The sequence below is a fragment of the Antennarius striatus genome, chromosome 9, assembly GCF_040054535.1.
Source record: "Antennarius striatus isolate MH-2024 chromosome 9, ASM4005453v1, whole genome shotgun sequence".
Taxonomy (NCBI): Eukaryota; Metazoa; Chordata; class Actinopteri; order Lophiiformes; family Antennariidae; genus Antennarius; species Antennarius striatus.
This window is the reverse complement of record NC_090784.1, coordinates 428,624-444,125: the sequence shown is the minus strand read 5'-3', so window position 1 is coordinate 444,125 and position 15,502 is coordinate 428,624.

Genomic DNA, 15,502 nt, shown 5'->3' with positions numbered 1-15,502 from the left:
CATCAGTCTAACCCTGAACCATGTGATCATCAATCCAACCCTGAACCATGTGATCATCAATCTAACCCTGAACCATGTGATCATCAATCTAATCCTGGACCAGGTGGACATCAATGTAACCCCAAAACATGTGATCATCAATCTAACCCTGAACCAGGTGAACATCAATTTAACCCCAAACAATGTAATCATCAATCTAACCCTGAACCATGTGATCATCAATCTAACCTTGAACCAGGTGAACATTAATCTATCCCCAAAACATGTGATAAACAGTCTAACCCTGAACCATGTGGTCATCAATCTAACACTGAACCAGGTGATCATCAATCTAACCCTGAATAAAGTGAACATCAATCTAACCCCAAAACATGTGATCATCAGTCTAGCACTGAACCAAGTGGATATCAATATAAGCCTTAACCAGGTGATCATCAATCTAACCAGGTGGTCATCAATCTAACCCTGAACCAGGTGAACATCAATCTAACCCCAAACCATGTGATCATCAGTCTAACCCTGATCCATGTGATCATCAATCCAAACCTGAACCATGTGATAAGGAATATAACCCTGAACAAAGTGAACATCAATCCAACCCCAAAACATGTGATCATCAATCTAACCCTGAACCAGGTGAACATCAATTTAACCCCAAACAATGTGATCATCAATCTAACCCTGAACCATGTGATCATCAGTCTAACCCTGAACCATGTGATCATCAATCTAACCCTGAACCATGTGATCATCAGTCTAACCCTGAACAAGGTGGTTATCAATCTAAGCCTTAACCAGGTGATCATCAATCTAACCAGGTGATCATCAATCTAACCCAAAACCTTGTGATCATCAGTCATACCCTGAACCATGTAATCATCAATCCAAACCTGAACAATGTGATCATCAATCTAACCCTGAACCAGGTGATCATCAATCTAACCTTGAACCAGGTGAACATCAATCTATCCCCATACATGTGATCATCAGTCTTACCCTGAACCAGGTGATCATCAATCTAACCCTGAACCATGTGATTATCAATCTAACCGTGAACCAGGTGATCATCAATCCAACCCTGAACCAGGTGATAATCAATCTAAAGGTGAACCAGGTGATCATCAATCTAACCCTGAACCAGGTGATCATCAATCTAACCGTGAACTAGGTGATCATCAATCTAACCCTGAACCAGGTGATCATCAATCCAAACCTGAACCATCTGATCATCAAACTAACCGTAAACCAGGTGACCATCAATCTAACCCTGAACCATGTGATCATCAATCTAACCTTGAACCAGGTGAACATTAATCTAACCCCAAAACATGTGATCATCAATCTAACCCTGAACCAGGTGAACATCAATTTAACCCCAAACAATGTGATCATCAGTCTAACCCTGAACCATGTGATCATCAATCTAACCCTGAACCATGTGATCATCAGTCTAACCCTGAACAAGGTGGTTATCAATCTAAGCCTTAACCAGGTGATCATCAATCTAACCAGGTGATCATCAATTTAACCCAAAACCTTGTGATCATCAGTCATACCCTGAACCATGTGATCATCAATCCAAACCTGAACCATGTGGTCATCAATCTAACCCTGAACCAGGTGATCATCAATGTAACCCTGAACCAGGTGATCATCAATCTCACCGTGAACCAGGTGATCATCAATCTAACCCTGAACCAGGTGATCATCAATCCAAACCTGAACCATCTGATCATCAAACTAACCTTAAACCAGGTGATCATCAATCTGACCCTGAACCATGTGATCACCAATCCAACCCTGAACCAGGTGAACATCAATTTAACCCAAAACAATGTAAACATCAATCTAACCCTGAACCATGTGATCATCAATCTAACCTTGAACCATGTGATCATCAGTCTAACCCTGAACAAGGTGGTTATCAATCTAAGCCTTAACCAGGTGATCATCAATCTAACCCTGAACCTTGTGATCATCAGTCATACCCTGAACCATGTGATCATCAATCCAAACCTGAACCATGTGATCATCAATCTAACCCTGAACCAGGTGATCATCAATCTAACCTTGAACCAGGTGAACATCAATCTATCCCCATACATGTGATCATCAGTCTTACCCTGAACCATGTGATCATCAATCTAACCCTGAACCATGTGATCATCAATTTAACCCTGAACCAGGTGATCATCAATCTAACCCTGAACCATGTGATCATCAATCTAACCCTGAACCAGGTGAACATCAGTCTAACCCTGAACCAGGTGATCATCAGTCTAACCCTGAACCATGTGATCATCACTCCAACCCTGAACCATGTGATCATCAATCTAACCCTGAACCATGTGATCATCAATCTAATCCTGGACCAGGTGGACATCAATGTAACCCCAAAACATGTGATCATCAATCTAACCCTGAACCAGGTGAACATCAATTTAACCCCAAACAATGTAATCATCAATCTAACCCTGAACCATGTGATCATCAATCTAACCTTGAACCAGGTGAACATTAATCTATCCCCAAAACATGTGATAATCAGTCTAACCCTGAACCATGTGATCATCAATCTAACACTGAACCAGGTGATCATCAATCTAACCCTGAATAAAGTGAACATCAATCTAACCCCAAAACATGTGATCAACAGTCTAACACTGAACCAAGTGGATATCAATATAAGCCTTAACCAGGTGATCATCAATCTAACCAGGTGGTCATCAATCTAACCCTGAACCAGGTGAACATCAATCTAACCCCAAACCATGTGATCATCAGTCTAACCCTGATCCATGTGATCATCAATCCAAACCTGAACCATGTGATAATGAATATAACCCTGAACAAAGTGAACATCAATCTAACCCCAAAACATGTGATCATCAATCTAACCCTGAACCAGGTGAACATCAATTTAACCCCAAACAATGTGATCATCAATCTAACCCTGAACCATGTGATCATCAGTCTAACCCTGAACCATGTGATCATCAATCTAACCCTGAACCATGTGATCATCAGTCTAACCCTGAACAAGGTGGTTATCAATCTAAGCCTTAACCAGGTGATCATCAATCTAACCAGGTGATCATCAATCTAACCCAAAACCTTGTGATCATCAGTCATACCCTGAACCATGTAATCATCAATCCAAACCTGAACAATGTGATCATTAATCTAACCCTGAACCATGTGATCATCAATCTAATCCTGGACCAGGTGGACATCAATGTAACCCCAAAACATGTGATCATCAATCTAACCCTGAACCAGGTGAACATCAATTTAACCCCAAACAATGTAATCATCAATCTAACCCTGAACCATCTGATCATCAATCTAACCTTGAACCAGGTGAACATTAATCTATCCCCAAAACATGTGATAATCAGTCTAACCCTGAACCATGTGGTCATCAATCTAACACTGAACCAGGTGATCATCAATCTAACCCTGAATAAAGTGAACATCAATCTAACCCCAAAACATGTGATCATCAGTCTAACACTGAACCAAGTGGATATCAATATAAGCCTAAACCAGGTGATCATCAATCTAACCAGGTGGTCATCAATCTAACCCTGAACCAGGTGAACATCAATCTAACCCCAAACCATGTGATCATCAGTCTAACCCTGATCCATGTGATCATCAATCCAAACCTGAACCATGTGATAATGAATATAACCCTGAACAAAGTGAACATCAATCTAACCCCAAAACATGTGATCATCAATCTAACTCTGAACCAGGTGAACATCAATTTAACCCCAAACAATGTGATCATCAATCTAACCCTGAACCATGTGATCATCAGTCTAACCCTGAACCATGTGATCATCAATCTAACCCTGAACCATGTGATCATCAATCTAACCCTGAACAAGGTGGTTATCAATTTAAGCCTTAACCAGGTGATCATCAATCTAACCAGGTGATCATCAATCTAACCCAAAACCTTGTGATCATCAGTCATACCCTGAACCATGTAATCATCAATCCAAACCTGAACAATGTGATCATCAATCTAACCCTGAACCAGGTGATCATCAATCTAACCTTGAACCAGGTGAACATCAATCTATCCCCATACATGTGATCATCAGTCTTACCCTGAACCAGGTGATCATCAATCTAACCCTGAACCATGTGATTATCAATCTAACCGTGAACCAGGTGATCATCAATCCAACCCTGAACCAGGTGATAATCAATCTAAAGGTGAACCAGGTGATCATCAATCTAACCCTGAACCAGGTGATCATCAATCTAACCGTGAACTAGGTGATCATCAATCTAACCCTGAACCAGGTGATCATCAATCCAAACCTGAACCATCTGATCATCAAACTAACCGTAAACCAGGTGACCATCAATCCAAAACTGAACCATGTGATCATCAATCTAACCCTGAACCAGGTGATCATCAATCTAACCTTGAACCAGGTGAACATCAATCTATCCCCATACATGTGATCATCAGTCTTACCCTGAACCATGTGATCATCAATCTAACCCAGGTGAACATCAATCTATCCCCATACATGTGATCATCAGTCTTACCCTGAACCAGGTGATCATCAATCTAACCCTGAACCATGTGATCATCAATCTAACCGTGAACTAGGTGATCATCAATCTAACCCTGAACCAGGTGATCATCAATCCAAACCTGAACCATCTGATCATCAAACTAACCGTAAACCAGGTGACCATCAATCTAACCCTGAACCATGTGATCATCAATCTAACCTTGAACCAGGTGAACATTAATCTAACCCCAAAACATGTGATCATCAATCTAAACCTGAACCAGGTGAACATCAATTTAACCCCAAACAATGTGATCATCAGTCTAACCCTGATTCATGTGATCATCAATCTAACCCTGAACCATGTGATCATCAGTCTAACCCTGAACAAGATGGTTATCAATCTAAGCCTTAACCAGGTGATCATCAATCTAACCAGGTGATCATCAATTTATCCCAAAACCTTGTGATCATCAGTCATACCCTGAACCATGTGATCATCAATCCAAACCTGAACCATGTGGTCATCAATCTAACCCTGAACCAGGTGATCATCAATGTAACCCTGAACCAGGTGATCATCAATCTCACCGTGAACCAGGTGATCATCAATCTAACCCTGAACCAGGTGATCATCAATCCAAACCTGAACCATCTGATCATCAAACTAACCTTAAACCAGGTGATCATCAATCTAACCCTGAACCATGTGATCACCAATCTAACCCTGAACCAGGTGAACATCAATTTAACCCAAAACAATGTAATCATCAATCTAACCCTGAACCATGTGATCATCAATCTAACCTTGAACCATGTGATCATCAATCTAACCCTGAACCATGTGATCATCAATCTAACCTTGAACCAGGTGAACATCAATCTATCCCCATACATGTGATCATCAGTCTTACCCTGAACCAGGTGATCATCAATCTAACCCTGAACCATGTGATTATCAATCTAACCGTGAACCAGGTGATCATCAATCCAACCCTGAACCAGGTGATAATCAATCTAAAGGTGAACCAGGTGATCATCAATCTAACCCTGAACCAGGTGATCATCAATTTAACCGTGAACTAGGTGATCATCAATCTCTGGCATCTAGTCAGGATGCCTCCTGGACGCCCCCCTGGTGAGGTGTTCTGGGCACGTCCTACCGGGAAGAAGCCCCGGGGACAACCCAGGACACGCTAGAAAGACTATGTCTCCTGGCTGGCCTGGGAATGCCTTGGGATTCTCCCGGAGGAGCTGGACGAAGTGGCTAGGGAGAGGGAAGTCGGGGCTTCCCTGCTTAAGCTGCTGCCCCCGCGACCCGATCCCGGATAAGAGGAGGAAGATGGATGGATGGATGGATGGATGGATGTTGCATATGTTAATATGTACGTATATTATTTAAGTATTTATGTATGACACCCCCCCCCCCCTCCGCCCCTGTGCTGCCACGATCGTACAAATTTCCCTGCTGTGGGACAATAAAGGTGTTGGCAGAGTAGGGCTATACAGCGGCCTCGCATTTGAATCCAAACGTAGATCAAGCTCCGAAACAACATAAATCAAAGACGCTCTGCTGCTTTTTCCCCAAGTCACCTACACAGAACTGTTTTCAACTGTGGGTGTTAGGCTTTTATTTATTAGACACGCCCACAAGCTATAGACAGCAGGCCTATCAATCAATCAATCAGTTCCAAAACAATCAATCAATAAACCTAACATACCATGATATAACTTAAGTTTGCCCCATCACAAAATAACAAATAAACATTTAACCAGGTGATCATCAATCTAACCCTGAACCATGTGATCATCAATCCAACCCTGAACCAGGTGAACATCAATTTAACCCCAAACAATGTGATGATCAATCTAACCCTGAACCATGTGATCATCAGTCTAACCCTGAACCATGTGATCATCAATCCAACCCTGAACCAGGTGATCATCAATCTAACCCTGAACAAGGTGATCATCAATATAACCCTGAACCAGGTGATCATCAATCTCACCTTGAACCAGGTGAACATTAATCTATCCCCAAAACATGTGATAATCAGTCTAACCCTGAACCATCTGGTCATCAATCTAACACTGAACCAGGTGATCATCAATCTAACCCTGAACAAAGTGAACATCAATCTAACCCCTAAACATGTGATCATCAATCTAACCCTGAACCAGGTGAACATCAATTTAACCCCAAACAATGTGATCATCAATCTAACCCTGAACCATGTGATCATCAATCTAACCTTGAACCAGGTGAACATTAATCTATCCCCAAAACATGTGATAATCAGTCTAACCCTGAACCATGTGGTCATCAATCTAACACTGAACCAGGTGATCATCAATCTAACCCTGAACAAGGTGATCATCAATATAACCCTGAACCAGGTGATCATCAATCTCACCTTGAACCAGGTGAACATTAATCTATCCCCAAAACATGTGATAATCAGTCTAACCCTGAACCATCTGGTCATCAATCTAACACTGAACCAGGTGATCATCAATCTAACCCTGAACAAAGTGAACATCAATCTAACCCCAAAACATGTGATCATCAGTCTAACCCTGAACCAAGTGGTTATCAATATAAGCCTTAACCAGGTGATCATCAATGTAACCAGGTGGTCATCAATCTAACCCTGAACCAGGTGAACATCAATCTAACCCCAAACCATGTGATTATCAGTCTAACCCTGATCCATGTGATCATCAATCCAAACCTGAACCTTGTGATAATCAATATAACCCTGAACAAAGTGAACATCAATCTGACCCCAAAACATGTGATCATCAATCTAACCCTGAACCAGGTGAACATCAATTTAACCCCAAAAAATGTGATCATCAATCTAACCCTGAACCATGTGATCATCAGTCTAACCCTGAACAAGGTGGTTATCAATCTAAGCCTTAACCAGGTGATCATCAATCTAACCAGGTGATCATCAATCTAACCCAAAACCTTGTGATCATCAGTCATACCCTGAACCATGTGATCATCAATCCAACCTTGAACCAGTAGATCATCAATCTAACCGTGAAACAGGTGATCATCAATCTAACCCTGAACCAGGTGATCATCAATCTAACCTTAGACCAGGTGAACATCAATTGAACCCCAAAACATGTGATCATCAGTCTAACCCTGTACTAGCTGGTCATCAATCTAACCCTGAACCAGGTGAACATTAATCTAACCCCAAAACATGTGATCATCAATCTAAACCTGAACCAGGTGATAATAAATCCAACCCTGAACCATGTGATCATCAATCTGACCGTGAACCAGGTAATCATCAATATAACCCTTAACCAGGTGATCATCAATCTAACCCTGAACCAGGTGAACATCAATCTAACCCTGAACCAGGTGATCATCAATCTAACCCTGAACCATGTGATCATCAATCTAACCCTGAACCAGGTGAATATCAGTCTAACCCTGAACCAGGTGATCATCAATCTAACCCTGAACCATGTGATCATCAATCTAACCCTGAACCATGTGATCATCAATTTAACCCTGAACCAGGTGATCATCAATCTAACCCTGAACCATGTGATCATCAATCTAATCCTGGACCAGGTGGACATCAATGTAACCCCAAAACATGTGATCATCAATCTAACCCTGAACCAGGTGAACATCAATTTAACCCCAAACAATGTAATCATCAATCTAACCCTGAACCATGTGATCATCAATCTAACCTTGAACCAGGTGAACATTAATCTATCCCCAAAACATGTGATAATCAGTCTAACCCTGAACCATGTGGTAATCAATCTAACACTGAACCAGGTGATCATCAATCTAACCCTGAATAAAGTGAACATCAATCTAACCCCAAAACATGTGATCATCAGTCTAACACTGAACCAAGTGGATATCAATATAAGCCTTAACCAGGTGATCATCAATCTAACCAGGTGGTCATCAATCTAACCCTGAACCAGGTGAACATCAATCTAACCCCAAACCATGTGATCATCAATCTGACCGTGAACCAGGTAATCATCGATATAACCCTTAACCAGGTGATCATCAATCTAACCCTGAACCAGGTGAACATCAATCTAACCCTGAACCAGGTGATCATCAATCTAACCCTGAACCATGGGATCATCAATCTAACCCTGAACCAGGTGAATATCAGTCATACCCTGAACCAGGTGATCATCAATCCAACCCTGAACCAGGTGATAATAAATCCAACCCTGAACCATGTGATCATCAATCTGACCGTGAACCAGGTAATCATCAATATAACCCTTAACCAGGTGATCATCAATCTAACCCTGAACCAGGTGAACATCAATCTAACCCTGAACCAGGTGATCATCAATCTAACCCTGAACCATTTGATCATCAATCTAACCCTGAACCAGGTGAATATCAGTCTAACCCTGAACCAGGTGATCATCAATCTAACCCTGAACCATGTGATCATCAATCTAACCCTGAACCATCTGATCATCAATTTAACCCTGAACCAGGTGATCATCAATCTAACCCTGAACCATGTGATCATCAATCTAACCCTGAACCAGGTGAACATCAGTCTAACCCTGAACCAGGTGATCATCAGTCTAACCCTGAACCATGTGATCATCAATCCAACCCTGAACCATGTGATCGTCAATCTAACCCTGAACCATGTGATCATCAATCTAATCCTGGACCAGGTGGACATCAATGTAACCCCAAAACATGTGATCATCAATCTAACCCTGAACCAGGTGAACATCAATTTAACCCCAAACAATGTAATCATCAATCTAACCCTGAACCATGTGATCATCAATCTAACCTTGAACCAGGTGAACATTAATCTATCCCCAAAACATGTGATAATCAGTCTAACCCTGAACCATGTGGTCATCAATCTAACACTGAACCAGGTGATCATCAATCTAACCCTGAATAAAGTGAACATCAATCTAACCCCAAAACATGTGATCATCAGTCTAACACTGAACCAAGTGGATATCAATATAAGCCTTAACCAGGTGATCATCAATCTAACCAGGTGGTCATCAATCTAACCCTGAACCAGGTGAACATCAATCTAACCCCAAACCATGTGATCATCAATCTAACCCTGAACCATGTGATCATCAGTCTAACCCTGAACCATGTGATCATCAATCTAACCCTGAACCATGTGATCATCAGTCTAACCCTGAACAAGGTGGTTATCAATCTAAGCCTTAACCAGGTGATCATCAATCTAACCAGGTGATCATCAATCTAACCCAAAACCTTGTGATCATCAGTCATACCCTGAACCATGTAATCATCAATCCAAACCTGAACAATGTGATCATCAATCCAACCCTGAACCATGTGATCATCAATCTAACCCCGAACCAGGTGAACATCAGTCTAACCCTGAACGAGGTGATCATCAGTCTAACCCTGAACCATGTGATCATCAATATAACCGTGAACCAGGTGATCATCAATCCAACCCTGAACCAGTTGATAATAAATCCAACCCTGAACCATGTGATCATCAATCTGACCGTGAACCAGGTAATCATCGATATAACCCTTAACCAGGTGATCATCAATCTAACCCTGAACCAGGTGAACATCAATCTAACCCTGAACCAGGTGATCATCAATCTAACCCTGAACCATGTGATCATCAATCTAACCCTGAACCAGGTGAATATCAGTCTAACCCTGAACCAGGTGATCATCAATCTAACCCTGAACCATGTGATCATCAATCTAACCCTGAACCATGTGATCATCAATTTAACCCTGAACCAGGTGATCATCAATCTAACCCTGAACCATGTGATCATCAATCTAACCCTGAACCAGGTGAACATCAGTCTAACCCTGAACCAGGTGATCATCAGTCTAACCCTGAACCATGTGATCATCAATCCAACCCTGAACCAGGTGAACATCAATCTAACCCTGAACCATGTGATCATCAATCTAATCCTGGACCAGGTGGACATCAATGTAACCCCAAAACATGTGATCATCAATCTAACCCTGAACCAGGTGAACATCAATTTAACCCCAAACAATGTAATCATCAATCTAACCCTGAACCATGTGATCATCAATCTAACCTTGAACCAGGTGAACATTAATCTATCCCCAAAACATGTGATAATCAGTCTAACCCTGAACCATGTGGTCATCAATCTAACACTGAACCAGGTGATCATCAATCTAACCCTGAACAAGGTGATCATCAATATAACCCTGAACCAGGTGATCATCAATCTCACCTTGAACCAGGTGAACATTAATCTATCCCCAAAACATGTGATAATCAGTCTAACCCTGAACCATCTGGTCATCAATCTAACACTGAACCAGGTGATCATCAATCTAACCCTGAACAAAGTGAACATCAATCTAACCCCAAAACATGTGATCATCAGTCTAACCCTGAACCAAGTGGTTATCAATATAAGCCTTAACCAGGTGATCATCAATGTAACCAGGTGGTCATCAATCTAACCCTGAACCAGGTGAACATCAATCTAACCCCAAACCATGTGATTATCAGTCTAACCCTGATCCATGTGATCATCAATCCAAACCTGAACCTTGTGATAATCAATATAACCCTGAACAAAGTGAACATCAATCTGACCCCAAAACATGTGATCATCAATCTAACCCTGAACCAGGTGAACATCAATTTAACCCCAAACAATGTGATCATCAATCTAACCCTGAACCATGTGATCATCAGTCTAACCCTGAACAAGGTGGTTATCAATCTAAGCCTTAACCAGGTGATCATCAATCTAACCAGGTGATCATCAATCTAACCCAAAACCTTGTGATCATCAGTCATACCCTGAACCATGTGATCATCAATCCAACCTTGAACCAGTAGATCATCAATCTAACCGTGAAACAGGTGATCATCAATCTAACCCTGAACCAGGTGATCATCAATTGAACCTTAGACCAGGTGAACATCAATTGAACCCCAAAACATGTGATCATCAGTCTAACCCTGTACTAGCTGGTCATCAATCTAACCCTGAACCAGGTGAACATTAATCTAACCCCAAAACATGTGATCATCAATCTAAACCTGAACCAGGTGATAATAAATCCAACCCTGAACCATGTGATCATCAATCTGACCGTGAACCAGGTAATCATCAATATAACCCTTAACCAGGTGATCATCAATCTAACCCTGAACCAGGTGAACATCAATCTAACCCTGAACCAGGTGATCATCAATCTAACCCTGAACCATGTGATCATCAATCTAACCCTGAACCAGGTGAATATCAGTCTAACCCTGAACCAGGTGATCATCAATCTAACCCTGAACCATGTGATCATCAATCTAACCCTGAACCATGTGATCATCAATTTAACCCTGAACCAGGTGATCATCAATCTAACCCTGAACCATGTGATCATCAATCTAATCCTGGACCAGGTGGACATCAATGTAACCCCAAAACATGTGATCATCAATCTAACCCTGAACCAGGTGAACATCAATTTAACCCCAAACAATGTAATCATCAATCTAACCCTGAACCATGTGATCATCAATCTAACCTTGAACCAGGTGAACATTAATCTATCCCCAAAACATGTGATAATCAGTCTAACCCTGAACCATGTGGTAATCAATCTAACACTGAACCAGGTGATCATCAATCTAACCCTGAATAAAGTGAACATCAATCTAACCCCAAAACATGTGATCATCAGTCTAACACTGAACCAAGTGGATATCAATATAAGCCTTAACCAGGTGATCATCAATCTAACCAGGTGGTCATCAATCTAACCCTGAACCAGGTGAACATCAATCTATCCCCAAACCATGTGATCATCAATCTGACCGTGAACCAGGTAATCATCGATATAACCCTTAACCAGGTGATCATCAATCTAACCCTGAACCAGGTGAACATCAATCTAACCCTGAACCAGGTGATCATCAATCTAACCCTGAACCATGTGATCATCAATCTAACCCTGAACCAGGTGAATATCAGTCATACCCTGAACCAGGTGATCATCAATCCAACCCTGAACCAGGTGATAATAAATCCAACCCTGAACCATGTGATCATCAATCTGACCGTGAACCAGGTAATCATCAATATAACCCTTAACCAGGTGATCATCAATCTAACCCTGAACCAGGTGAACATCAATCTAACCCTGAACCAGGTGATCATCAATCTAACCCTGAACCATGTGATCATCAATCTAACCCTGAACCAGGTGAATATCAGTCTAACCCTTAACCAGGTGATCATCAATCTAACCCTGAACCATGTGATCATCAATCTAACCCTGAACCATGTGATCATCAATTTAACCCTGAACCAGGTGATCATCAATCTAACCCTGAACCATGTGATCATCAATCTAACCCTGAACCAGGTGAACATCAGTCTAACCCTGAACCAGGTGATCATCAGTCTAACCCTGAACCATGTGATCATCAATCCAACCCTGAACCATGTGATCGTCAATCTAACCCTGAACCATGTGATCATCAATCTAATCCTGGACCAGGTGGACATCAATGTAACCCCAAAACATGTGATCATCAATCTAACCCTGAACCAGGTGAACATCAATTTAACCCCAAACAATGTAATCATCAATCTAACCCTGAACCATGTGATCATCAATCTAACCTTGAACCAGGTGAACATTAATCTATCCCCAAAACATGTGATAATCAGTCTAACCCTGAACCATGTGGTCATCAATCTAACACTGAACCAGGTGATCATCAATCTAACCCTGAATAAAGTGAACATCAATCTAACCCCAAAACATGTGATCATCAGTCTAACACTGAACCAAGTGGATATCAATATAAGCCTTAACCAGGTGATCATCAATCTAACCAGGTGGTCATCAATCTAACCCTGAACCAGGTGAACATCAATCTAACCCCAAACCATGTGATCATTAGTCTAACCCTGATCCATGTGATCATCAATCCAAACCTGAACCATGTGATAATGAATATAACCCTGAACAAAGTGAACATCAATCTAACCCCAAAACATGTGATCATCAATCTAACCCTGAACCAGGTGAACATCAATTTAACCCCAAACAATGTGATCATCAATCTAACCCTGAACCATGTGATCATCAGTCTAACCCTGAACCATGTGATCATCAATCTAACCCTGAACCATGTGATCATCAGTCTAACCCTGAACAAGGTGGTTATCAATCTAAGCCTTAACCAGGTGATCATCAATCTAACCAGGTGATCATCAATCTAACCCAAAACCTTGTGATCATCAGTCATACCCTGAACCATGTAATCATCAATCCAAACCTGAACAATGTGATCATCAATCTAACCCTGAACCAGGTGATCATCAATCTAACCTTGAACCAGGTGAACATCAATCTATCCCCAAACATGTGATCATCAGTCTTACCCTGAACCAGGTGATCCTCAATCTAACCCTGAACCATGTGATTATCAATCTAACCGTGAACCAGGTGATCATCAATCCAACCCTGAACCAGGTGATAATAAATCCAACCCTGAACCATGTGATCATCAATCTGACCGTGAACCAGGTAATCATCAATATAACCCTTAACCAGGTGATCATCAATCTAACCCTGAACCATGTGATCATCAATCTAACCCTGAACCATGTGATCATCAATCTGACCGTGAACCAGGTAATCATCAATATAACCCTTCACCAGGTGATCATCAATCTAACCCTGAACCAGGTGAACATCAATATAACCCTGAACAAAGTGAACATCAATCTAACCCCAAAACATGTGATCATCAATCTAACCCTGAACCAGGTGAACATCAATTTAACCCCAAACAATATGATCATCAATCTAACCCTGAACCATGTGATCATCAGTCTAACCCTGAACAAGGTGGTTATCAATCTAAGCCTTAACCAGGTGATCATCAATCTAACCAGGTGATCATCAATCTAACCCAAAACCTTGTGATCATCAGTCATACCCTGAACCATGTGATCATCAATCCAACCTTGAACCAGTAGATCATCAATCTAACCGTGAAACAGGTGATTATCAATCTAACCCTGAACCAGGTGATCATCAATCTAACCTTAGACCAGGTGAACATCAATTGAACCCCAAAACATGTGATCATCAGTCTAACCCTGTACTAGCTGGTCATCAATCTAACCCTGAACCAGGTGAACATTAATCTAACCCCAAAACATGTGATCATCAATCTAAACCTGAACCAAGTGATCTTCAATCCAACCCTGAACCATGTGATCATCAATCTAACCCCGAACCAGGTGAACATCAGTCTAACCCTGAACGAGGTGATCATCAGTCTAACCCTGAACCATGTGATCATCAATATAACCGTGAACCAGGTGATCATCAATCCAACCCTGAACCAGTTGATAATAAATCCAACCCTGAACCATGTGATCATCAATCTGACCGTGAACCAGGTAATCATCGATATAACCCTTAACCAGGTGATCATCAATCTAACCCTGAACCAGGTGAACATCAATCTAACCCTGAACCAGGTGATCATCAATCTAACCCTGAACCATGTGATCATCAATCTAACCCTGAACCAGGTGAATATCAGTCTAACCCTGAACCAGGTGATCATCAATCTAACCCTGAACCATGTGATCATCAATCTAACCCTGAACCATGTGATCATCAATTTAACCCTGAACCAGGTGATCATCAATCTAACCCTGAACCATGTGATCATCAATCTAACCCTGAACCAGGTGAACATCAGTCTAACCCTGAACCAGGTGATCATCAGTCTAACCCTGAACCATGTGATCATCAATCCAACCCTGAACCATGTGATCATCAATCTAACCCTGAACCATGTGATCATCAATCTAATCCTGGACCAGGTGGACATCAATGTAACCCCAAAACATGTGATCATCAATCTAACCCTGAACCAGGTGAA